This window comes from Chamaea fasciata, unplaced genomic scaffold, assembly GCF_029207755.1.
Source record: "Chamaea fasciata isolate MVZ Bird 193981 ecotype frontalis unplaced genomic scaffold, bChaFas1.0.hap1 SCAF_2, whole genome shotgun sequence".
In the NCBI taxonomy this organism is placed as follows: domain Eukaryota; kingdom Metazoa; phylum Chordata; class Aves; order Passeriformes; family Sylviidae; genus Chamaea; species Chamaea fasciata.
This window is the reverse complement of record NW_027094087.1, coordinates 100,034,055-100,050,581: the sequence shown is the minus strand read 5'-3', so window position 1 is coordinate 100,050,581 and position 16,527 is coordinate 100,034,055. Positions and strand designations below refer to the sequence as shown.

The 16,527-nt window shown below is 39.2% G+C and overlaps 1 protein-coding gene across 1 annotated transcript in view; it reads right to left on the bottom strand.

Annotated features, from left to right (window-relative positions):
* The window catches only part of REPS2 (RALBP1 associated Eps domain containing 2), a 97,123-nt gene that overhangs the window by 79,635 nt on the left and 961 nt on the right, over positions 1 to 16,527 (bottom strand). The gene's annotated exons all lie outside the window — the stretch shown is intronic.

The window sequence follows — 16,527 nt, the reverse complement described above, 5'->3', positions numbered from 1 at the left end:
AATAGGAGGAACGAAATGGAAGGTAACAAAAAAACAATTCTAGAGTTTAACATTTTTCCTAAGTCCCCTTATTAAGCATTCTCTAATGAAATTGTGTGCAAAGTAATTGCTGATCTTCTGTAAGTCTTGACAGACATATGAGATGGCTATCATCCAATTTATTTTGCTCCCAAGAGCTTCATATATGACTTGTTTTTAAAGGAATTAATAAGAAACATTTCCAACTCTACAAGGAATTTACTGTGAATTCATTCCCTCACAGAGGGACAACTTTTGGGGGGTTTGTGTGGGTTTTAATCTTAATTTTGGGGTTGTTTGTTCATTTTCGTGACAGTATTTCCAGCTGAGGGCCCTTTGAACACTGTTACCAGGCTTTTATTTTCTGGTCCACTACCAATGCTGATTTCAGGGACAAGAAGTGTACATGACCATGCAAGGAAGCCACTAACAGTTGTTTTAAAACTAGAATTTAAAGGAAAGAACACAGACACAGGTGAACACACCATACAACACAATCCACCATTTCAACATGTGTAGAAACTCCAACCCTGCCTTACTGGAAACTAACACGCTTTAATGAACCTCAAAATCTTCATGAACTCTTTATAGATTAGCCCACTGGGGCAAGGAGACAGTTACGTGGCAGGCAGTGGCCCCAGACACAATTCACTGATGGACAGTAAAGATCCTGCAGTTGGTTGATGCATTTTGACTGTTTGAGGGCTGCCAACAGTGGTTGTGATCAGCAGAATGGGCAGTACAGCCCTGTCCACAGGGAGGAACTCTCCTGACACTGCAGCTCCCCAGGGACTTTGAAAACATTCCAGTGTGCCTCAGGCACAAAGCAGTCCCTGCTCAGAACCCAGAGGAAAGCCACAGTGAAATTCCCACTTCTCTGAAGAATCACTCCAACTTATGTCCAGTGTGACCATTTGCACTGTTTTCTGTCTTACTAGCAAGTGCTACCTCAAGATTCTTGATGAAAAACTTCCTTTGCTTGCATTTTCCCAAGACTTCCTGCAGAAATGTCCAAATGTAAATGTCAGTTTGCAGCACTAAACTAAAAGGAGGCATGGTAGCAGTTGGCTTGAAAAAGGAGAAGAATAATCTGTTCTTTATATCCTCTGTACAACAGATACAAACATCAGGCTTTGAAACAACCTCGAACCCAAAGATAAGGCAGCAGCAGAGTCCATTATCTACAAAAGTTGTAGAGTTAGCACCAAGGATTAACAAATGCTCAATACATGTCAATGGGATTTTGCCATGGGCAGGAAAGGGTATTTAGGGATGGTCCAAGATCCTTTCCATACCTGTAGATTATTCAACCTCCCATCAAGAAGTGGCTGATGTGGTCACACCATACAATACTCTCTCCTATACTTTTCAGAACTTATCAGCTTTGGTGTCCATTTGGTTTGAAAGAAGGGCAGAGGTGTCAAGAAAAGCATTTCCCAGAACATGATTTTCACAGGTCTTATCAGCACTGCTGATGCAGCTCAGCCCCTTCTCTGTGCTGACACAGCCATCAGGTGTCACAAGTTGTTTCTGAACCAGTTAATGTTTCTGCTACCACTGGCCTATGAAAAGTGCTAAGCTGTGCTCATGCTGCCAGTTGCCTTTTTCCTATGAAAAGGCAGTGTGGAAGGCCAGGAGCAAGGGATGGCAACTCAGGGGCAACTTAGGACACAAGTCCTAAGTCCCGAAAGACAAGACTTGTGTCCACTGGTCCACACCTCAGCAGCCATTTCATGAAGAAAGTACAGATCACTAATTTTCAATGACACCTAACATCTACAAAAACCTCAGACATGCTTTTACTGATTATCTTTTCTTTTATTCCTTGTCATTTTTTGAAAAGTGAAAATGACAAAGTCCGGTCTTACTGGTCAGCTCTCTTACTAACGATCAAACCCTCTTCCTTTTGTATACTAAAGGGATCCTTGATGACTCCAGATACACTGGTCTTCCTCCCTGCCAGCCTCTTGCTCTGAAAGCAGCAGAGTCAGTAATGAAAGGAAGAGCAGAGGATTATCCAGACCCAGCTGAGCAGGCCTACAGGGATGAAGTGTGCATTGACCATTGCTTGTATCCTGCTTCTCAGAGGAAGCTCAGCCCTGGCATTTTCAGAACATGCACAAACATCTCTCTAGACTGGGGAAGCTGGTTAAACACAAGCATACATCCTCTGAAGTTACTTTGCAGTCCAAACAGTCTTTCAAATAAACCCTGTCACAAGCAAAAATACAGCTCAAGACCTAAAATGCATTTACAAAGTCAAAAGGTACATAGTCAAGGTAAGTTTGGCTCATAATTACATAACCTTACTTATTTTTTTCCAAGATTTAGTATCAGCAAAAACACTTCTGCCATGAGATGAATGGTGGAGTTTGTTATTTTTAAATTCCACTGGGCATAGTTGTGCAGATTTTTACAAAAAAGTACTTTCCTGCAGTGTTTATACTTAAACATTTCTATAACAAAAATTTAAAAAACAAATGCTCCTTCCAAGTAAAGAAAAACAGACAGCAGAGGAATAGTAAGAAATTAGGGGAAGTCTATTACTCATTTTTACTCATAATAAAAACCACTGGATTTTTTTAAAGATAAAAAAAAAAAATCTGTAAATACTTTCAGAAGGCTCCGCAATCCTCTTAATTAAGGATGAAACAGATATGGAGATAATTAACTGGGATAGATATATCACAAGAGAAATGTTTTGTAATAAGACATAACCTTGCAGAAAAGGAGACTTAAGAAAGCAGAAAAATCACCAGCACAACTAGGGCAGTCCTCTCACCATAGGCAGTGAAACCTGCAGGGAAACCACAGCTAAATGATCTAGACTTCTTAGACACAGCTGAAGAAAGTAATGCCTCCTCACACATATGTGTGAGGAATGAGCAAATGGCAACGATGTTGGGTATTTAATTTAGAAGTAGCCATCAATTGCAATATGCTGGGCTAGCGCACTGCATGTGAGGGGCTCATCTCCTTGTTGTGCCAAGGATAAGCCACCTGTTCACCTCAATTCCCAATGAGACATCACTTAGGGTCACTGAGAACCTGGGCCTAAGTACAATTAAAAAAAAAAATAATGGAGGGGGAGGAAAAGGAACAGACATTCTCTCCAGCTCCCAGGCAGATGGCAGTCACAAAGGCTGGAAACACTGGGAGAAAGAACTGGCACAAAAGGAACAAGAATAGTGCTGGGGCACATTGTCTTCAGCTTCACGGGGAGTTAGAGGGAATTTATAGGACAGACAGCTCCCAAAACCCTGCAGTAATCAAATGGGTGTGCAGGTGCAGGTCATCCTGCAGAGCACTCCATAGGTAAGGGGTGCCTGCAAACAAAACTCCTGGCAAGCCCTTAGGGGACAACATTAAACCTCTCAGTGGCTGTGGCCTATTTAATAGCAGAATATATGAGAATCCATCTCCACCAATGTTCAAGCACTTGCATTTTTCTTAATGCCAGAAAACTAAGGAAACCAAGGAGGAGATAGGATTCAGCTCTAGTTTCAAGGAAATCTTCTCAAAGTAATGCATTTCAGCAAGGCATACAATTAAAGAAAAGCCCTAAGTAAAGCTGACAAAAAGAACAAGAACACATCCCTTCCGTTTCTCATCCCTCTATTTATTTATTTCCTGGCAGATGCAGAGAAGTGCTGAACCAGCAGCTCTCTTGGCTGGTGGAAGTCGCCAGCTGGAAACGAGGGGAACAAAGAGCAGTGCAGGTGGAGCTGTGTGGGAAGAGACGGGGGAGCAAAGAGGAGCACAAAAATAGCAACAGAGAGCAGATATGGACACTTGCCCGTCCCTTTTGCTCTTCTCCACTCATTACTACCATGATTTTTAAAATGCTATTTTACAGCCATCTTTTATCTCATGCCCACACCACTCTTTAGAATCACAGAATCATTTAGCTTGGATAAGACCCCGAGTCCAGCTGTTAATCCAGCACTGCTCCAGGGACAGTGTCTTGACCACTTCCCTGGGCAGCCCACATTGGTCAAGGACCTGTCTTTGAGCAGCAGAACCAATAAACCTCAACTTTCTCTAGACCCTTGTGTTGAGGTGACATTCCTACAGGGATTCTTTAATGTTTAACATGGGCTCATTTCCTTTTGGAACATTCCTCTCAGCAGCAAAATTGATAGGCTTTTCTTTTACCAGATGACTTAATCTTCTACATAACCCTTAGGTACTCTCCAAAGTCTCTCAATTTGCTTGAAATTCTGTTGAAACAGTTAACAAATTCAGGAGTTATTACAGGGCTGAATTAATAGCATCATTGCACAAGCCTCACCTCTTTCGAAAATCAGACCAAAGAAACCTCAGCCCATGACATAGGAAATTGACAAATTTTAGATTACAGTAAGAAAGGTGAAGCAAAATAAGTAGTAATAAAGGAGACCATCTTTTTTTTAGCTGAAAGCACACAGCTATGTAAGAAATGGCAAAACCTTTCAGGAATATAGATCTGCGGTTAGTCATATAATGATAACAAAAAGACCATTAGTTGACAGGTCATCGCGAGCAGGAGATAAAATCTTGAATTGAATAAAGAACATTGAATGTTAAGCCAGCCCCTAATGTGGAATCAGATGAGGGATGCCTTTCCTGCAGTATACATTCAGAAACCCAAAGGTGTCTTCAGTCTTTGACCATTTAATGGTTAATGACACTGATGGGTGTTCACACGTGGATATAAAAAGCCTTCAAATTCTCCTTGCAACCTTGGTAAAAAATGAGCTAGTGCTGCTACAGAGGGGTAAACTGAATGTTCTATTGCAAATAAGTGCTTCTAGATTTGTGCTTGCAGCAGTTCTAGATAGACCACAAGAAAAGGGGAACTCAACAGAGAGCGAGACTATCATTAAAAGCGTTGACAGAAAATTGTAACAGAACAGAAACATCAGCAGCAGAGCAAAGAAACATTTGATATTATATAATATTGAAAAGCCATTTGAGGTTAAACATTTTTAAAGTGTTAAGTTTGGGAAGTGGTCCACTATGGCAATGTGTATTAGCTTATGATTCAAACGTACCTTTCCTTGGAACTATACAAACTCCACTATGCTCTTTCATCATAAAACTACAGCCCTGGCCATCTTAGAGCAATGGTGAAATATTTTTAAAATAGCTTAATGTTCTTCTACAAAGGAAAATTTCTGTTAATGTTTCTAGCAAGACATGTTGTCTTGAAAGTGTCATCAGGGAGCAAAGCAGAATTTCAGATATTTAAAGTTGGCCCAAATAATTTCACTGTTCCAAACAAAGTTTTTCTCTGTAGAGTCACATATGACCCAAGCCACACAGTGAGAGAGTGCTGTGAAACCGCAGAAATGCTTTTCTGGGCCAATGTTATATAGACCATAGGAGAGTCCTGCAACTCTCAATTTAGGGCCTATATATTACCAGAATTCTCCATGTGGATGGAAATCAGGAACACATAAAGCTAGATAGTCCTACTCATCCACTTATTTAAATATATTTCACATCTACAGCCCTTGACACATTGCTCCTCTTTCTTTCCTTTAATATATGAAACACCTATGTTTTGAAACTTAACTTGACCAGCTTACTTGAAGGACTATAAAAGTATTTTGGTGCTACTATTAATTAGATGGTTACTAATATTTGCACTTACATATTTCAAGATAATTTAAACTATGTAGTAAAGGAAAAGAAAAAGAAAGAAAGAAAGATTCACAAATGTCTTTTTTACTTTTGCCCTTCTGGATGTTTCCCTCACTCAGAGATGTCTACTTTAAGGTCCATCCTTCAGTACCCAAACAAAAGATCTTCATTCCATTTCCAGAGTAATCTCTTTTGTTGCAGGGCTTAAATTCAGTAGTTATACTGAAACAAAGTGCCTTGCTAGACTTAACTAAGGCTTTACCTCTCGCACACTTCCCCTGCAATCAAATAAATGCATAGTAAGTAACGCAATCTAAAAACAGCTAATGAGTATTTCCTATGGAAAAATACTGCTTTGGAGAATATACTCCTCAAGGACAGTCCTGATTTAGACTAGATCAAATAAAAGATATAATTACTATAATACAGCTGTGGGTGGAGGGGGTGGAGAGAAGGAGAAAGAAAATAAGGGACTGATAACTTGATGTAAATAACACTAAGAATTATTTTCCTGCTGATATCAGTACTGCCCAAATGCTGCTCTTTCTTGTTCTGAAACATTTGCTCTAGCCCGTGAACCTGGGACCTGTCATGCTGTGAGGAGCAGGTGATGTAACATCGGCAACCCCAGGCTCCCCATCCTGGTTCCTGCTTCTCACAACACTCAAAATATGTTTTGACAGACATGACTTCACAGCTGTATTATTTTAGAGGTATACTGTATCTCCAGAATAATAATATAATGCCATTTTAAAAAAAAAAAAGTCCATGGTTAAGCAAGGGTAACAGCAGGATACAATACAATTGCAAAAAACCCCCAAGCATACTATTTGTTACAGGGGTACATCTCCATCATATATCAGGCACAGAAAACAGAGAGCTGAGGCTCTCTTCATTTCTAAGCTTGGCAGCACCTCATGAAAAACTCAACCTAAAAACTGGGTAAATTTTTGGTTCCAAAATTTGGGTTGTTTTGGGGAATTTTGAGGGGTTGCTTATTTGTTTTGGGTTGGTCCTTCTCTTGCTCTTGCCAGGCTTTCCAAGAGATTACCCTAAGACTCTGTAGGAAGCTTCAGATCTCAGCACAGTTTTAAACTTTACATTATCTCTCTTTAAAGGTTACTGGGTTCTAGCCTGTTTCATCTTCCATCTGCAGCAGACATTTATATTTATACATGTCTCATCACCATGATACCTAAAGCATCTAATAAAAACCAGAAACAAGCAGCTTCCTGGACTCTGCCTTTTATTACTCAACAGCAGAGAGCAGCTGTTAACAACATAATTGAGTTTTATTTATTTTTGCCTTCTGATCTCCTCCCAGACCAGAGAAGACCCAATAGACACTGGCCACCTGGATGATTCCTTCAGGCTCCTCCAATCTCTTTCACATCCGCTGCTTTCAATGGCATTCACTGCTGTCCTGCTTATACGTACCTCCCTCAGCCTCAGGTAAGGTCTTTGTATAAACATTCTTAGAAGGGAAAACTCATTTCAGCCTATCTATTCTTTACACTTCCAACCAGCACCATAAGGAATCTCCTGTAAGTAGCAGAGCACAAGAAGCTGCTGGGAGGCATGAACTTTGCAGGTGCCAAACCCGGAAAGGAACCCAGACATCAGCCCACCATGACCTGCAGAAATGTACTACCTGCTCTGAAATAGGCTTGTTTCTTCTTCTGACACTTCTTAAAAAGGGTATTACTGTAAATTAGGTCCAAAGGAAAATTTGTTTTCATTAACACTGAAGCCAGAGTTTACAGAACAGACAGCCTGAGCATACAGGACACATCCACTTAGCTAAATAGGAGAACACTTATAGCAGCTACACTTATGTAGGTCTTCCACAACTTTCAGCAATAATAGAGAAAAAGCTCATTCTTCAGAGGTTTAAACATTTGTTTCTTGCTTATCAGAATGAGTTATGGACAACTCTGCATGGCAGATCTGACAGCTGGTGTCAGAAATGGGTTCTTTCCAGGTCACCTTAACACAAAGGTACCATAGAGTCCCAGGGAAGCTGTTGTTTTGATGCTTGCCACCTTTGTGGTTCCTCAGCAGGTGACATCTCTGAGGCACCACAGTCTCCCTTCTGAACAGGCTGCCTGGCCACCACCACTTCTATCTGTAATGGCAGAATTAGTGTAAGGAACAGAAATGAACTAGAGATGATGCACACGAACAACCTCTTTCCCAAAAATTCATGTTTAAGGTGTCACAGTGCTTCAACATCTAAGCAGTTCAAAACAAAGTGTTTTGATTTAATTCAACAAATTACAAGTTTTTAAACATTTCCAAAGCAACTTCTCTTGCAAACATCGTTAAATTTGCCCTAGAAGACAGGAAGAAATTCTGGCATTTCCCATAAAAATGCAGTTCTGGGTTTTGTTCCACTTTCAGAAAAAATGAAACTTAACTAATACAGAAGAAAATAAAAATTCTATCACATATGATGCATTTTTGCCACAAACAAATCTCTTACAGATGTATCTCCCACTCCATCAAATAAATAAATAAATAAATAAATAAATACATACATACATACATAAAAAGAAGCTTTTCTTCCATAGTTACTGTTATGTGATTTTTTTTTTTTGGACTGGCTACCCCAATAAAACCTTGATGCTTCCTGTACCCCTCCTGTTTTATCATATTTGGCATGTTTCCTGAGTTCACTTCCCTAGTGCTTACAACTACAGCAGGTCCTTTTAAAGGCAATGCAGCAAACACACAAAACACTATCTTCTACTGTTGTGCAGTTATCTTAATCAATAACATTTATTAAAACCCTTCTTTAGTTGACAGTTATGGACTATTTTTCTAAGACTGATGAGTTGTCAGAAAGTTTTCTTAACTGAAGGTGCACCCTTGCTGCTCATTTCATTGCACGTGGTGTATGCTGAAGATACTTCCTGCCCTTCCCTGATCTTATACACCATTTACTTCTAGTTGGAATCAACACATCTTTTGGAAAAGCAGGTTAAATTTTTTCTCTTCCACACCACTAAACAAAACACTAAACAAAATTATCACTATTTCACCCAAAATGTTTGTACCTTATGTGCAGAAATACATCCTTCAGTCAGTGAGAATCTACCTGTTTGTGTCCAAACCAAGGGCTTGTCCTTGATTCAGCTAAAAAGCACAAGATTTCAAAAAAACAACACTAGAGCTAAAGACGACACCATCTCCAGTGCCCATGCACAGTATGGCAGCATTTATGGCACATTTTCTACCATAATTTGTGTTTGCAATCCTATCTGTACAGAGTAAAGGAAAAGCAGCCTATGGCTATTAAAATATAGAGATGTTCTTACAAAGACAGCAATTATTAAGAGGAGGGAAAGAAAAAAAAATTAAATACATACAGAATCACACAACTGAGTTTCGGCCTCCCTCCCTTTTTATTCTTATTTTTGGCATTTGGAAGCTCAAAGTACTTCACCTTTCACTGCTCCACTGCTGTTACTGTTTGCAACAAAATAATTCTGAATCTGTTTGTTAGCCCACAGCAATCACCCTGTGTTGCAAATGATTAGACACATTGTTTTGTTCCGAATACCATCATCTTGGCTTCCATAGGACATCATTGTGTAAATTATGCCAGAAGTAAATAATGCATGAAATGTGAAATGTTGCCTATGCCAAAGCTGATCTAATGTTCTTTGGTGTGGAAAGAGATTTTTAAGAAAAAGAAAGGATTTAAAAAAAAAAAAAAAGGTAAATTAATTTGAAAGGCTTATGCCAAAAAAACACTTGAAATTTATAATCATAATAATAAAGTAATGCTACAGACATTTGCTATTGAAAGTAGAATTCAGCTTCATGACTCATACCGGAGTGAGTAAGCAGACACCATGGACTATGTTCAGACAGTTTGAATTCAAGCTCAGCCAAGTGTTTCCCATTAGCCGACACTAAATTTTCAGTGCCACCAAGCCAGTGGGAATTATGAGGCCCAAGTCCAGCATTATGGCCCGGCCCAAAGGAGCATCTCCCCACCACTTCCTGAGAGTGAAGGGGACCAACCCAGTCCGGCACATTCAGACTGGAGGACTACACAGGTTCAGGGCTGAAATACTAGAAACAATATTTACAGCTTTTTTGCATGGGGGAAAGACTGCAGGGCAGAAAAAAGCCCCCTACAGACTTAAAAAATAAAGGAGAAGAAAACACTGAAGATGTGCTCTGGTAGGTAAGCTATCGAAAGTTACTCAAGACCCTCCCTTTTTTTACAGGCTTCACAGTGCTGAAGATGGGGCACTCCTGTAGCTCTGCTCAGGAATGTGTGCTTATTGTAAAGGCCTGCGTGGCTCAAACAGGCACAAGAGATGATTTAATAGGCAGCCACTGTGTAACCTCAGAGTGCTTCTAAGCAGCCTGTTCCAGACCAGAGAGTGCCCAGGGTACAGAGGAGCCTCCTCAACACCCCTCTGCAAACGAACCACCCAGTCTGAAACAACTGGCAGCACCAAGTGTCTGAACTTCAGAGTTTGCAGGGCAGATTTTTGGGAAAAAATAAGCTATTTAAAACATTATTTAAGTCAAAAGAGATAAGACCTTAATTTCATAATTATCTAGATAAAGACCTGTCTTGTTAGTTAGTCAGTTATCATTAAAGCAAGAGTCTTATTTTAAAAAAAAATACAATAACATTTTTGCTCTTACCACAAAGTAATAATTTAAAATACATTTGAGCAACCACACCACCTAATATACACCTTATTTCTTATTTTATAAGAAATTTGCTGCATTATTGTCATTAATAAGAGACACACCTATTTGTGTGCGTACGTATGACATACACAAAGTTAAATTCAGCTGAAAACTGGAGTTAATTTAAAAATACACAATCTTCATCTGCTAAAAAACCAAAAGCTACACATTTCTTATATATACAAAGATTTGGAACTTTATAAATACATTTTGCCTTTTAAACACTTTGATAAATGAAGTAAATATAACTTGCAGTTAATGATTTAGTAGATTAGTTCTGATCACTATGTCCTACCAAATCACAGAACTAACGGATCTCATCCCACCACATCCTTCCACCTCATCATTGTATCTAAAAGGCAGGAATAAAAAATATAAATGAAATTTAAAAAATAATGATAAACAAAAAAAAGTTATTCCCAACAGAGTTCTCAATTCCATGTAGTGTCATCCAATAATGCTGCTGAATACAATGGATAAAGAAAATATTCCCTCTGTTCAGGAAGAGGGGATTAGTATTTGTCCACAGTTGATTTTCTACTCCAGCAACCTTTTCTAGTTAATTATCCACTAACTCAGCTGTTAAACTGTTTGACTGTCTCAAAAGTTAAACGAGCACATATGGCTCATTAATGTTTTATTTTACCATACTGTTGGTATGTTTAGATGTCAATACATCAAAGAATCTTGCTTTACAAATATTATATCAGATGTATTTCTCAAATCATAGTATTTTAAATTTAAATAGGTCATTTATCCTGAGTCCTCGCCCAAGAAATGCTTGTTCAGTCTTTCATGCATCTATCTTGGCTAAGTTTTTCAGCTCAGCTAAATTAATATTTTCAAGACTTTACACCATCCCTCTTTCACAGGGGGTGCTAGAGCCAGATTCAGCCACTGAAGTGAATTGTGTTCAACATCTCCTTTGCAAAACAGACTGTGGCAACATCATCAATCTGTGTATAAACATGACAATACTGATAGCAGATTGTTGTAGATATATACACAAGACTAGAAGAGGTTATACTCAACTGTTTGGTGAACCACACTGCACTTGTGTAAGTATCATGACAAAACCACTTACTGAAAACATAAAAATGAAAACCACTCTTCATTGTCCCTGCTTCATACTGCAGCAACCTATCATGAAGGAAGTTAACTCTTTTTCATCCCAATGGATCTTTTTCCCCCATCCTTTTTTTGTATTATTTCAAACCACTGGCACAGCAAAGCATTATTTTATTTGGAAATCAAATAATAAATTGACACTTGGCTGTTACGAGGATTAATTACTGAAGGCTGCAGGCCCTGACCAGACTAATTCTGACCATCCCACTGGATGTCTGTGACAAGCAGGTCTAAGAGTCCGTTTTACAGTGTCATTTGAAACACACCTGGAATGAATGGCTTCTACAAATCATCCACTGTGTATGTCAACAATGAGGAACTCAAAACTACTAATCTTCTAAGCAGTGACTATGAAGTGATAGTTTACATCATAAAAAATATAGCTTAAAGATGTATTAAGACCTCCATTTTAGTTTTTTAATGGAACTTAGCAGCAAGATAGCTCCAGGTGAAATTTTACCCTTTACTTTGTTACAGTTTAGAAATTTTCTTAGGAACGATACTACTGTGGCTTTTACATCTGGGTTTTTCATTTTCCTACTTACATAAACACAAATTTGCTTGTGACTCTAGAAAGGCAAGGACAGCTTAGGAGATTGTGGTCAGAAGTACTGATACTGAAATGTCAGTTTCCCTTTCCTCCTCTTGCTGCACTGCTTACATGATGATGTACCATGCTTTTGTTCCTTCCTGACTCAGACATCAGTAGGATGCAACTTCTCTCTAACACCACTTTTTGATGGACCAACTGTCCATTCAGCAAAATCACATGGCCAGCACAAGCATAATGCCACGTTCTGTCAACAGCTGCAACAGAGTGAACTTTATTTTTGTAAAGTAACATCGAGTCCAGACTTCCCTCACTCAAACAGCTTGCACTGTAGCTGCCACAGCTCTTTTTCTTTTCTGCCTGTTCGAAGCAGTTAGTTCCTCCACCCCAGCTATCATGCAGGCAATAATTTATACTTACAGAATTAAGAAAAATAAATTTCAGAAAGACAATCCTTACTGGCATTTTTCCAAAGAAATATCAAGTTAATAAATTTTTTTTAGTCTATTCACACTTCTGCTTTTTGAACACAATAAAGTTAAAGTGGAGAGTTGTAACTATAGAGACAAAGCACAATAAACACACAAAGACTCACGAAGTCTGTGGAAGAAAAGCACGACCGCTTGTCTGTGCTCCCTATTCACACAGTGCTGGAAGGAGAGTCCCAGCTAAAAAATGCAGTGCCTGTACAGCTCCAGCATCACACAATTAGTACTTGTCATCCTTGAAGCTCAAAATAACACAGTGTGTTCGTTTGCAGAGGAAAGAACGCATTTTCTTAAGAAAATTGGATCTCTGTGCTGATAGCGCCAAGTCCACAAATAAGATTAAGGTTTATAAAAGTGCGAATTAAAGATACTGTCAGACAACCAAGTGAGAATTAATCAAATAAGTCAGAAACTAATGAAAATAAATAAGCACTTCAGTGTAAATCTTGAGTCCAATTCTGCTCCTCAATTTCTTAAGAGAGAATATTCAGAGACAATAGTAATGTCAACAAACAGCAAAACTAGCACAAGGTACCTCTCCTTTGCTGATCAGAGGGCAGTGATTCAGTAAAGCATGATTTTATCTGACATGCCTGCAGACATGAGCCCATTGTTAGTTGGCACCCACAACAAACACACTTGGGGTCCCAGACTCAAGCAGCAGAGGCTCTATGTACTTGCTGGTGGCCCTTCAAAACAGGGTCACAAACCAACAGCCCCAAAATGAGACAAGGCAAACCAGTCATTGTCAGCACCTGGCACAGCCGTCAGTGTGGAGTATTGACATCACAACGCACTCGGGGAGCATAATCCAACAGATCTTCCAAGGAATAGGTCCAAAACCCCAGAGAGTTTGCCCACGTGGCCAAACAAACCCGTTTTAGTCATCCACTGATGGCCAGCACTGGTGCCTCCTGCCTTCCTCCCTTCCTTCCACACCTCTGCCTGCTGTTTCCCCTTGTTAGAAGAGTTACTGATACTGAACTATGTAACAAAGCATGCTATAGGATCACCAATGTCTTTGTGGGCCCAAAACATTTTGTGAGTCCAAAACATTTACTTTTTTCAAAATTTATTTTTCCTTTGTACAAATTCAGTTCTTTTCCCCTTTCTTAGGAGCCTAAAGCATAGAGAACACCATTTTCAACCTCATCAACATGTATGCATATTCACAAATACAGTTGATGTTGTTGAATTTCTTCTAATTCTGACAGTCTGCATCACTGCATGGTGCATGACTAGTCTGCTCCTTCTCCTTCAACATAAATACTGTAAAAAAATAAAAATAAAAAACAACGCCAACACAGACCTTTCAGGCAAATAATTACAGACATTTTGCAGAGTTACTTTAAACGCCTCTGGTAAAAGATCTGCTGGAGGCTTTGTGCAAATCTAAATACAATCTTAATGGCTCTGTCTTTAACCAAACAATATGTCTAGCCAGAGACTTTCAGTACACTGGGGAGGTATGATTGTACAGTCCACAAAACCCATGCTGTTCTGTCCCTGTCATGTCCTTCTCCATCCTATGAAGTGTCTGACATTTTTAATTTTAGTGCTAACTGCAACCTTTTTTCCAGAACTGAAATAACTTGCTGAGTTCACTGTTCTATCCTGCCTGTAAGTAAAGTGAAATCAGTACAAGCTCTGCTGTACCCTACTGCCCAGCAGAATTGCTGGCTTTAATGAGCCTGGGTGTAATGAATCTGTGTTCAATCACTTCATTCTTAGCAAGACCCAGGACTCTCGGGTGCACGCCATCTGCTCTGACTGACCCGGCTGCTCTTGGATTTTTTCCATTTATTCCAGCATTTCCTCTTCAGCCACATGCTCTCGCATTCCCTACCTGCTCTCTGTTACCCAGCCTCTTTCATCCATGTAACTTCTTGGATTAAGCCAACTAACACTTAAACCAAACCAAACCTTTGCCTGTTTGCTTGTCTGAGAGCACACACCACTGCTTTTCCCCTAGGAACTGACATCCCAAACAGCACTACACCACTGAAGACGCATCCATTGATTTTTGTCTTGAGAGCAAACCCTGACACTACAGGTAAGGAAGAGGAGGGAGATTTCCTACGATGCTTGTGAGCATCATCCTGATGAGTAATAAATCTCAATCAAATAATATAAGGAAAAGCTCCTTCTTTCTCAAGGATTTATCCCACTTATTACACAAGTGCAACGGAAGACAACAGCACAGGTTTGAGACTGCCACGGCACTAAATGTCAGTTCTAGAAGCATCCCGATTTGTAAAACCTCTCCTCAATGAATGCCTTGAGACTAAAAAGCTGCAAATTGCACATCGCTTACAAAACCATCGATAACTGTCTCTTGCTATAGCCCCTGCAAGGGCCAGAGAATGGTGTTAAGTACCTTCTGGACTCAGCAGACTCTGCTTAGTAGAAATCCAGAATTGGTTTCCAAACCAAATCTCCCCATTTCTGACATGAATAAACTCAGCATGACCATTTCTCAGTAGGTCAGTAGGGATGCTGCCTGTATTCAAAGTACTGATAGTCACAGATGGGGATTTTAAAAAGCATTAAAATTCCCCCCAAAACGGTCATACTCAAAAATTATTTCAAAGAAAGCATATTAACCCAAATGAGCTGTCTTGGCCTAAAATGGGTGTTCCTTGTACTAGCAGAAAACATACACCAGGAATCTCTGTATTGCTCCCGTAACTGTTAGAATGGTAGGATTTTTTAATGTGAAAATATTAAATCGTACTTTTGGTATATAATAAGACAAAACATCAGAAAAATATCTCAAACAACGTTGTGGGATTTTCCCTATCAAAACATTCCCATTTGCATTTGCAATTTATTTTTTAACTCATTCCATTAATGAGTTAAATGACTTTTTTAAAAAAATTACTTTTCCTGAAGTCTCAGTAAATGTAAGAATACCTGACAGCAGTGGGTTCTGAGGACAAGCACACCAGCAGCAGAGCAGAATGCCACTGTAATTAGTGCCCTATAAACAAGAGGGGGAGGGAAGGAAGGAAAAAGAGAAACAGACCCAGATCCCACAGGCCTTATTATCTGAATACTCCTGAAGCCAATTACAGGATTCTTTGCCAGTAATGTTCTCCTCACAGCATAAATATACCTGGAAATAATCTAAAATAGTAAAAAAAAACCAGAATGTCAAAACCAACCAAAAAAAAAAAAAATCGAAAAACAAACCTCCCCAAAACAAAACCAAAACCAACACCTCACCATTTCCAGGCTTAAATCACACATTAGTACCAAAACGACCCTGAAAAGAAACTACGATACTAACATAATAATAAATTTCACTTAAATGATAGGGTAAGAAGCTACATAGTAAAAATAAGAGGGTTCTTCCATACTTCTTTGAAAAATTAGGTGGCTATTTGGATAAGCCTTCTTATTTGTTATTAAATGTCCTGTCCTTCCTCTTTGCAAAAGGAAGAAAGAGAAAGAACACTCTTAGCACTGTATCTATGCGAAATCTATACTTTCACCACTCGATTCACCTGCAAGGCCAAGGTCACAGTGTGGCTCAACATAAGGCAGTAACACAGTGCTTAGTAAGACTTTTGTTTTACTGATCTGGTTAAGAGCACAAGTAGGAAGAAAAATATCCTTGAAACACCACAATTTTCATTCGGAATCCTCTGTGCAATAAGAATTTATATAACCCTTTAAGAGATGATCTGCCAGCTATCAGGACAGCAGTAGAGTTCACTACCTTTGGGCAGTGCCCAGGTACATGATCTCCATTTCAACATAACTTTTTTCTGCTTTATAAGTAAAAGCTATTGAAGAACAAAATTCCTGAAAATAAAAGTTAAATTAAGAAATAAATAAACAATCAGGAATATCCTATCTCTGTTCAGGAAGTACTAGGCAACTACAGTGTATTAGTTAAATTACTAATCCGCAGGTGGAGAAGTCCGGTTCCTCCCTGTTCCTGGAAGCTGGCTGGCACAAGCTTTCTCCCACCCCGGACAAGTTTTCCTCAAAAAGCAA